Source organism: Tribolium madens, unplaced genomic scaffold (genome assembly GCF_015345945.1).
Source record: "Tribolium madens isolate multiple individuals breed KSU strain unplaced genomic scaffold, Tmad_KSU_1.1 Scaffold_19;HRSCAF=116;Tcas5.2_LG9, whole genome shotgun sequence".
NCBI classification, from domain to species: Eukaryota; Metazoa; Arthropoda; class Insecta; order Coleoptera; family Tenebrionidae; genus Tribolium; species Tribolium madens.
Genome location: NW_025400983.1, coordinates 9,384,050 through 9,394,971, shown reverse-complemented (window position 1 = coordinate 9,394,971; position 10,922 = coordinate 9,384,050). Strand labels below are relative to the sequence as shown.

The 10,922-nt window shown below is 31.9% G+C and overlaps 1 non-coding gene across 1 annotated transcript; it reads right to left on the bottom strand.

The window, feature by feature from the left end:
* Positions 1-4,108: 4,108 nt before the first annotated feature.
* On the bottom strand, positions 4,109-4,228 carry LOC123016110. Its single transcript, XR_006413426.1, has one exon. It is a non-coding gene; the product is annotated as a U5 spliceosomal RNA (small nuclear RNA).
* Between the last annotated feature and the right edge of the window lie 6,694 nt (positions 4,229-10,922).

Sequence of the window (10,922 nt, the reverse complement as noted above, 5' to 3'; positions counted from 1 at the left end):
ACGTATAAAAAGTATGTTATGTTAATTGATGTACGTGAATATTTGCTTGCAAATGGTCGGCTTGCCGAGCCGCAACCTCTTAAAATAGGCAAACGCAACGATTAGTAAAATAATGAGAGGAAAGATAAGACTTGATCCGAGAATCGACCAGCATATCTATTAAGTTTACGACTGTGTAAACATCGCTCATAGTTTTCATTAATTAAATTTTATGTGTATTTATGTGTTTGGAGCTGCTGTTAGTGCAGGTTCGTGTAATCAGGTCGGTTGTATTCTTATGACAAAAGACGATTGACAGCGACAGTTACGTTGAGTGTGGCTTTAAAACAGTCGGACTTTTAGTGCAGAATTATGCAAACTATTTCTGTTCGTTCGTATCGATTATGTATAATGCACCGTGCGAGGCTTTTTGCTCTTTGCATCAAGAACGTAAAGGAAAAAATCACGACACTGTAAAACGACAAAATAATGACGGATTCGGGTATTGGTTGAAGGGTTGGGTTTGTTTGTTGGTGGAATCAACCGAGGCTATTGTTATGTATATCTTAGTGGCGGGGGTCCAGCTTTGAGAACATAAATAACCAACCGAGCTTCACGCTGCACACATAAAAATATTTGATTCTTATTCGTCGATTGTTGTTCTGTTGTTCTGTCAATCAAGTTGGAGCTATTGAATGCCTTGCTCTTCTCCAACTGAAATCTACACACAAGAAAATGGTGGATTGATATATTCGGTGCCTGCAACACGCAAACATGGTGGCAGTGTTTGCAATTTTACAGTAAATTGTAAACAATTATGAAAAAATCGTATAAAATATTATAGGTACAGGTGTTCTATCAACTTCGGATCAATTGTTTGCATATTTAATGTAGATCAACAAATTTAAAAACTTCAAGAATATTTGGTTCTTTGTTTAAAAGTTACGGTTTTTAAATTGTTATTTTTTTTTAATAGAGAATGCCTTAAAGCTATTTTTACAACAGTAAAAAGTTTTTACTTCTAGAACGTCCAAACTTCTTAATTTTATTTTGTGGTAAGGTAAACAAATAGTCACAATTAGTATTTATTTCTAGGTTAAATAAACTTATTCGACATTCAATTTGAATAAGATTTTTTTTGTTTTTACAACATTTAGTATGTATAGGTACACGTGTTAAACTTTCCGATTATGTATTTATTTCAATTTATTTTTTATTTATACAAATTATCGATTTTTAAATAATACATCATATTTTTATAAGCGCATCTGAAAAAATAATAATGATCTATGATACAGTGCTTCAACTAGGTATAGGCGAAGTAAGCCCCTGCAGTCTCAAGTTTTTACTTAATTTTGTTCAAGCTAAGTCTTATGAAGTGATAAACCAAGTAATAGTTTTAGAAAACATTTATACCTAAATATTCTTTAGAATCTGTTTTTTCAAATATTCGTAGCAACAGCTTTAAATAATTTTCTTACTTTACCAATAACAAGTGCATGTAGCAAAAGGCTTTTTTCGAAATTAAAACTGATTAAAAACTATCTAAGATCCTCAATGGCACAAAACCGTCTATCATACAACTCTAAATACAGTTGATACCTACGATTTTTACCCCTGTATAGGTAATTATTTTTTATTTTATTGCCTAACGTTTTTTTAACGTTTTATAAATACCTACATCTAAAGTTTTTAGAAAATGGTAGGATATTATGTTATTAAGATTCATAGATTATTAAGAATCATAGTTCATATGGTGAAGCTGAACGTTTATTTTTCCTAACGTAGTGAGGCAAAAAAATTCATAGTATCGGAATTTGTGTTGAGGTTTTTGAAAGGGTTTATTGATTTAACTAGTGGATGACTACTGCAGTTAATAGTGCAAAATGTCGAATGCCAGTAATCTGCAATGTACCTCTCCAGAAATTGCTGAAGCATCATCGCCGTCTCGATAGAAATAATCCTTTTCTCACTTGGGCATTTTTGAGATCAACTGATTTCCATTGGCGCTTTAACCTGGGGAAATTTTTTGACACACATTACAAAATAACAGAAATAAGCGCTGCCAGAAGAATTTTTACTCAAAAGAAGTCACACCACCAACCAAGTACTCATTAAAACTCATGAAAAAATGCGCATGTGCAGATGAGGAAGAGGTCCAACATGTACAAATGTTTATTAATAGATATTTAAATATCAAAATAAAGTTTTTTCACCTTAGCATTAAGTCCCCCTTTGACAATCAAACTGCATTATGTCTAACACATACATATTTCTGTTTTTTTTTGTAAAATGCCTACTCCTTGTGTCATAACAAGGATCAGTTTTGTGACGTTTTCGAATAAAATTCATTTCATTCATAAATAAACTATAGCCGAGTCAAATTAAACAAATCGGTAGAAAACAATCCTAGAGAGTTGGACTTTTTTAAAACGCTTTGTTTACACTTGGGTAGACATATATCCGAGATATAAGCAAAAAACCAAAAAAAGACACCTTTAACCCCCTTTCCCTCCTCGAGCTCGGCCCCCACCCTTGGGGACTTTTAATATATGTCTGCCCAAGTGTAAAGAAAACGTTTAAAAAAATTCCAACTTTAGAGGATTTTTTTCCACCAAACGCCCTATTTTTGTCTAATTTGACTGGGCTACTATGCAAAACTTTCACTTTGTTTATTTGTTTTTTACTTTATGAAAAATCTAAATATTGCAAAATTTTGTAAGAGGTGAGTTTGTAAAAACCTAATCTGTCGTTGCAGTCTCATTGAGAAAAGGTTATTTGTTTTTGTTAATTATTATAGAAAAATCAGAAAAAGAAAGATCGTGCATTGTGCAAATTTCGTTTTTCCAATTAATTCTTCATTATAAATCCGTAATTAGGTGTGTGGTAAATAAATAACGGTGGTAAGTAAGTATTAATTCGCTCGATTTCAATTTAATTTCCATTAATTTAAAATGAATCGTGTATTTAAACTAATTAATAAGCACAATCCGATAGTAGATAGAAGCAACACGTTTCGCATTGATAGTGCAATGCTGCCGTGTAGGCTAAAAAGACATGGGTAACGAAGCCTTCACATGCGAACAATATAATTCGAGCTTGCCCCCTATTGCCGTGTCATATTAACCAGTCTATTGCAGGTGGTTATCAAACAATGCGTGCGGTAAAAAGGCGCAGTAAAGAGTAGAACGTATGTGGCAAGGTGTGGTGCTGTATCAGAGAGTGGACTTATTTAAGATGACACCGGTGAATGTCGCGCTTGTAATTGGGCTGAAGTGGGCACTGCATAATGTACTCGACCGGCATTCCGCGACTTTCTCGTCGCCGGCTTCCTACGAAAATGAAGAAGAAGAAGAACGAACAAATTCGGCATCAGCGAGACGAAGACGCCCAACCAACAACGTCCTTTATCGCACATTTTATTAGTCTGTGATCGGACGCAAACGCACCACTTAGCATTTGTCAGAAGCTAAATTGATTTAGAGCGAAACCAGATGCCGAAGTTATTAAGAAATACCAAAAAACGGTGGTGGAAATGATCGGTTCGGAGTGTTTCTTGCAGGATAAATATATGGTCACGAGGAGCAGAAAGAATAAGTCAGCAGTCATGGCGCGCAATAAATATGTCCAATGTGTCTGTCTGTCTTGCAGGCCGTTGTTCGGGCTTGAAATGAGGCAATTTGTATGGGCGCACTCGGTCAGGTGATGCCCTGCTGATTGATACTCCTCAAACACATGCACACATGCCCTGCCACCAGCAAGGGCCGCTTAATTCCAATTAGCTAATCAGTAATCACTCTTGGCAGTTGCTATTTATACCGGAAACCTATTTATCCTGAAATACATAGTTATGAAATATTTATATTCCACGTTTTCTCAAATAAAAAAAAATCTTCGATTTTAATTTTTTTGTCTTTATTTTTTGCAAACAGTTTATTGAACTAGCATTTACCTATTACGAATACCTAAAGAATAAGAAAAATTTTGTACCCACCACGTCTGTCAATTGAAAGGTGTTTGAGTGGATTTCGACTCGTCTTTGTATTTGCATATGCGTCCAACAAAACTACAGTTTGTGAACTAGTTGAATTATAATTTTTTTGTAAAATTCTGCTTGTAATTGGATTATCGCCCAGTTGAAAAGCCGGGCATCAAAAAATTGTTATAGACTCATTTGCATTGTTCCACTCCACGGAAATCTTTAGTAAAAGGCGAAAGATTTATTCGTTTTGAAGTGAAACCAGAGTGGAGAAGCCTTACAGTGTACAGGTTTTTATACAGAAGAAGACTATTAAAATGTAGAGGGTTTAACCTGTGCTGCCCTCTTATAGATGTTTGCCTCGGCGTTTGCTGAAGAAGTATTACCTACTCTATGCCTTTCTTAGAATGATAATACATGTAATACAAAAAAGCATTTTTAAATAAATGATGTAAAAGGCAGAGATTTTTATAATATAATACATACAGGGTGCTATGTAAATAGACCAAAATCTCCCGAGGAAGTTTTCCTTCAAGAAGGGGCTGTTACAAAATACAATAAGACAAAAATGGACTTCTGTGTTTTTTAAGTCCTATCACATTGGCGGTTTTAATTATTTGACAATATATGTCACTTTGCAATTAATTAAATAATGATAGTTCTTGTGAAAAATGACTTTGTTTTCTATTATAAAGCTGTTTGTTTGAGTTGCTTTTTATCAAAGTTATGTTTTTCACATAGGTACATTTTTTTTTTATTTAACTTGCGAAAACTGTCAAAGTAACGTCAATGACAAAAAATAAAACCGCTAATGTAAAGGGATTTAAAAAGCAGAGAAAAAAGTCCAAAATCAAGAGAAAAATTAACTTGTCTTTCTAAAGAGTTACAAGAATGAAAGTTTAATTACAGATTTGCTCATTTCAGATGAAGCAAAGAATTTTTTTGCAGTTTTGGCATAAAATCAAAGATAAAAATTTTTTTTCCTCTTGTAAACTTAATCCATACATACTATAGACTTCAATTTGATGCTTTGATATTCTTCAAAATTTTTAGTGTATGTACAGTTGCGGCCTTTGAAAACTAAGACAGTAACTTTTGGCATTCTATTTGCTATTTTCAAAATTTGTATACTGTAAATAAGGTTTTCATCAACGATAACAATGTTAGTTTTAATTTTTAAAATTCGAATGGTGTTACAATAAAATACTGTAGTTATTTCTGTCTAATAAACTTAAATTCATTGTTTTGAAGTAGTTTTATACTCTACGACACTGATTCGTAATATTTGAATGACATTCAGTTTCAAGGCATTCTACAATAACAAAATTTTTTATTTGTCAAAGTGTCTTAGTTTTCAACGGCCGTAACTGTACGGTTAAAGATACAATACATTTATGGGGATAAAAATTATTTAGAATCATGAAATATAAGTACCTTATTAAACAGTAAAATATGATAAAATAAAAATAATAATGGGTACCGAACTAATAAAAAATTGCACCGCAGACTCGAACCCGCGACAACTATGATCTATTTCGCGTCTAATCAAGCAGATGGCACTAACGCAAACGTTAGATTTGCTACTTGGATTTCCAACACTAAATTATTGTCGTAAAGATGTTTTCCAAATAAGTAGGATAATGAAAGTCGTGTGATGTTCACACAAGATTTTTAATATTAAAATGTTAATTATTTAAAACCTATCAACTTTATCAATATTCTATTTTCACAAATACAAAAAAAAATCATTATGTAGAAAATATTCCAGTTAATTGAAATTTCTTACTGTAAATTTGATTTTTAAGGTTTCACTGCCATACGCTAAAAATTTTGTATGTACAATATCAAAACATAAAATTGAAGTGTATTTAATCCTTTATCATATATACATCAAAGATCTTTTTTAACCAAGTAGAAATATTTATTTTTGCGTCGGCCCTAAAACTAGGAACACCCTGTACAAATCATAAAAACAATATTAATTTCTATTGCTTTCTATTTGTTAATAACCGAGATAGAAACCTGTATGTAGTAAAATAATCGATAAATGATATTATAGTCACAGTTAGTTATATTCCGAATCGTCTTCCGAGCCATTGGGACTCATCGGACTGTTAAGTTTTGATTTGTGATTAGAAGTTGTCAGATGGCGTGTCGACGGCCAGTATATCACCAGGCGGCAAGATGGCGTTCTCCCGTCTTCCTAAATCATTCGTAACCTGTAATCACTCCCCATAAATACCGTCCAGCTGAGCCTTCCGACCCGCCACTGCTTCACTGATTGATTTTGAAACGAATAAATAATGAAAGGAAATTAAAAAAAGGCAAAAATTATGCACCGATTCGGAGTAATGCCCTATTGGTGTCTCATGTCAGTACCTACGTCTTCCTACTGTATTATATCTTGCACCTCATGCAGATAACGGATTTCGAAACATATTAAATTAAATAGGACAGTAAATAAAATTACGTTTTACAGCCTCGCTAATAAAAAGGTGTTAACGCTGTGTTCTCGTACAGTTCAACATACACGTCCAATGCAACATTCTTGAAGACAATAAATTTTCGACGGTGACAAGTGATTAATGTCAAGACGATAAATAATGTTTGTTTCTCTTTATGAATGCAACATAAATAACGCGAACCGAGAATATTATATTAAATTATTATCAACATTCCTCTTATATCCGTCTGAATCAAATGCCAATAGCTAGTCGTGCTCGCTGCAATGGACAACATGTACTTTGCATATTTTTTAAATTAATTACCACGAATTATTTGGGATGAACAAGCGACTATGTAATTAGACATATTTTATGCATAATTACGAAAAAAAGAACAACTCAGTTACTGTCTTGGAAAATGATCAAATTAATAAAAGTCTACTCTGTGAAAAAAACATTCTGTTCTTAAACCACAACAAATCTACAAGTGCGATTGTACGACAACTTGATTGAATCGAGCTTCAAGAACATGAATGTGTGGTCAATTTTAACTGATTGAGGGTAGTTTGCTTCTAAAAAATCCCATGTGGAAAACAAATGCCTCAACTTTAATAAGTATAATGGAAATACGAGTAACTACATGATATTGCGTACAAAGATTAATGAAAAATAACTTAAGTTTTTAAATACATTTAATTAAATACTTTACTTCTTTAGTAATTTGAATGGCAAACCGTTTTTGAACAGTAAAATCGCAATAAATTAAAGACCAGTGAATAATGTTTGCCAATATATTTACCAGTGGCTTTTTCACTGACAAGTTGTTAAATATGAGTGCAATATTATTTGAGTATAAATAAGGTAGTGTATTTAAAGGGCTCGAAATATTTTTTTGTTTGATAAACATTCATTATTCCGAAAATTTGACAATCGGAAAACCTCTCTAATTAAATAAATACAGGGTGCTCCAGAACTCGCGCCTCAGAGAAAAATTTCAAGTAAGATAAGATGGCAAAAAATATTTAAAAAATTCTATCTGCCAAAAAATTTTGACATTTAATTTTTGACATTTGACATTTTTATATGTCTTTTTAATGATGCTGATGATCTTGTATATGTTTTTTTACAATTATTTAGTAAAGGTACAAAAATCTTGCCAATAAAAGTCACAAATAACATTGAACAGAGTTACAATTTAGGATACCTACAGCTTCGTTGTTTCTTCTTATGATACACTGTAGCAAAAAAACTTGGAAAATTATTTTTCCAACAGAAATAAATAGAGTCAAAGCGCAAAAGTTAAACTCTCATAACTTCGAAATTTTTATAGATAAATTTTTTTTAACATTTTTCCATGTTCCTGGTATCTTACCTTATATGGCATTTTTCTCTGGGGCGAGTGTTCTGGCGCACGCTGTATGTAGTTATACAGGGCAATTCAGAACTCGCGCCCCAGAGAGAAATGCCATATACCTAAGGTAAGATACTAGAAACAAAGAAAAAATGTTAAAAAAATTCTATCTAAAAGAATTTAGAAATTATGGGAGTTTATAAATTTTACACTTTAACTCTATTTATTTCTGTTGAAAAAATAATTTTCCATGTTTTTTTTGCACGCAATTAGAAGAGCAAACAAGGAAGCTGTATCCTAAATTGTAGTTATGTTTTACGTTATTTTGTGGCTTTTATTGGCAAAATTATTGTACTTTACTAAATAATTATGAAAAAACATATTTAAGATTATCAGTAACAACGTTGAATGAGTATACTAGTGTACTCATTCAATGGCAATAGTAAATATCAAAATTTTTTAACAGATAGAATTTCCATGTTTCTGGTATCTTAACTTAGTTGGAATTTTTCTCTGGAATGCAAGTTCTGAAAAATTTAGTAGAAGTTCTACTCTACTTATAAATAGTCGTACTCTTACGTTACATACAATCTTTTATTTACTACCTTTTATTTGAGTCTCCAAAATGAGGTTTTTTGTATACGCTACCGAAAATAGCTGCTTTAGGGACTCATTTGACACGTTTTTGCATACACTACTATCACAAAACGATTTGGCCGCAAAAACTATATCTTACGAGTAGATATTTGTAACAAAAATAACAATTATATAGGTTCCACTTTAGAATAAATTTCTTTCAGTGGTAGAAATTATTAATAATTACTATAGATCATCTCATTAAAGTAAGACTCAGTCAATGTATCAGTCAGATTTAAGTGTAGTTTTTAATAAATGACTTAAGCACTAATTTAATTATTTTAATTATTTAATTTTACTTATGAACTCCAGAATTTGCAAATTTGGTGGCCAAGAGGCAACAGTAGTTTTTATATTTTTACAGCCAAAGGAAGTTATCTGGGAAAGTATGCAAGTAAATAATAATAATAAATAATTGTTTTAAAATAAAAGTTTGTACTGTCAGACGAATAAATTAAGGTCAACGTTTTGAAAGATATATTTGTAAGTTAGGATCTTTCAATTCCTTTGATATTATCTTTAGTTTTTTTTTTAGTTTTTGTTATTCTGCTCCATACATGATGATCTTTAGCACTTGCTTGTAAACTTAGAGCTGTGAAAAAATTATAACCGCTGTATAAAAAAACAAACAAAGAAAGTAGAAAAAAGAAACAGAAGAAGAAAAATATTAAAAAAGAGATAGAAAAGTTCAAACGCCACTTAATTTAAAGTTATTCGATCCAAAAATTTAATGCATAATCTAAAATAAAACACGTTTCATCTTCTTGACAGACAGACCACCTCCAATTCCGCGTTGTGGATGAAATAATTAACATTTATAAATCACGAGGTATGGGCTCTTCAGGAAAGCATTTTCAGGCACGTGTGTTTCCTGAAGTTGGGCATTGTTAGGTAAATCTTAACATTCGTCATGCACATACAAATCTAAACAAAAGTAGGAGAGCCACTATATCAATCCAGATCTTCCGGCGTAGGTTGAGAGATAAATGGCCTTTTTCACGACGCCTTCTCTTTCTCCATTATTGCACATCTCATGCCGAACGCGGAATTACTTAACCAAATTCATGTGATTTTTTATTTTGTTAGTGTTTGGTTTCGTGTATCGAGTCATCGGTCGTTGAGCTCGATTTTAAACGCTTCAATCATGGGGTAGTTTCTTTCTCCCTTGACGAGAACGCGAGTGTTTGCAACGTTATCTCGCGTCCCTTCTTGTCTATTTCGGTTGTAAAGCAGCTGAGTTATTGTTTCAGAGTGTCACAACTTTGATATACGGGCCATCAAGAGCGTCGCTAGCTTTTTAGTTCGCCCGTTTTGGCCCCCTCGGAGTGTCCCAACCCCGACGTCCTGGTGATATATGCTTCATTACTCATTGTTGTGTGCCGCCTCAGACATAGCTCCATATTGTGCATACCTCCGGCTTAATTACAAATTCTGATAAAGAACTGATTTTAATTGAAATCTTGCCAAAAATTTTATCTTATCTCAAGAATGCATTTTTTTTTTACTTTTTACAATAAATTATGGCTGCATTGTGCGGTGACATACATATATCTACACGGAGTAGATAGTCTTTCCACTGTCAATAAATTAAGCATTTAAAACTCATTTCAATCCCTTAATACATATTTTGATACAATAGATGTTTAACTAAGAAATACCAAAAATTGAAAAAAATCATCTTTTGTTGAAACAGGTTTTTACTATTTTAAAACCATTTTACTAATGTTACTGTTATTTGAACCGCAGTTTTTAGATTTCTTAATTTTAGTATCAATTTTCCAAAAATGTAGGTACTCTTATCTTAAATGATAAAGGAACATACTTTTCTTCTACTTTAATTAGACAAATAAATAAGAGATAAATAATTCAAACAATGATATTTGACTCATTTTGATAAAGATAGTAAGTAGGTGATTAAATAAATTTATCTTAAAAGCATATTTTTTTGTACACATTATTGATGAAAAAATTGGTAAGTTAGGTATTTTATTTAATTTAATGATTTCTGGTAGGTATTCAATTCGTTTTTATTAAAATTAATACACAGGGTTGCAACTAGGTATATATGCAACCGCTTAAAACCTGCTAAAACAGTTTCAGCTAAAATCCTAAAATTTTAAAGAGACTTACGACTTAATAAATAGTAAATACTCCTACTACTTATATTTATCTTTATATTTTTATATTATTTTTTGCTTGTGATCCATAAGTTTTTGAAATATAAAGTCAACTTGTTATTTTTAATGAAAATATGGGCCCAATGGGGAATTTTTAAAAAGCTTAATTTTTTCAAATTAAATTGTAATTGTAATTTATCTAAATTTGGCGTTAAAGCTATACTTACATGAAAGTTTGATTGTGAACAAACCATCGCATTGTAAGTTATTAATATGACATTTGAGCCATTTGAGACATCGCCAGGCGTTTTAAAAATTGTGCTCAGTTCACGACACATTCATATCACCGCCAACTATGACGCCAAATTTAAGTAAACACCCATTATAAAAGGTCAAATTAGGTCTAGTGAGTTGAT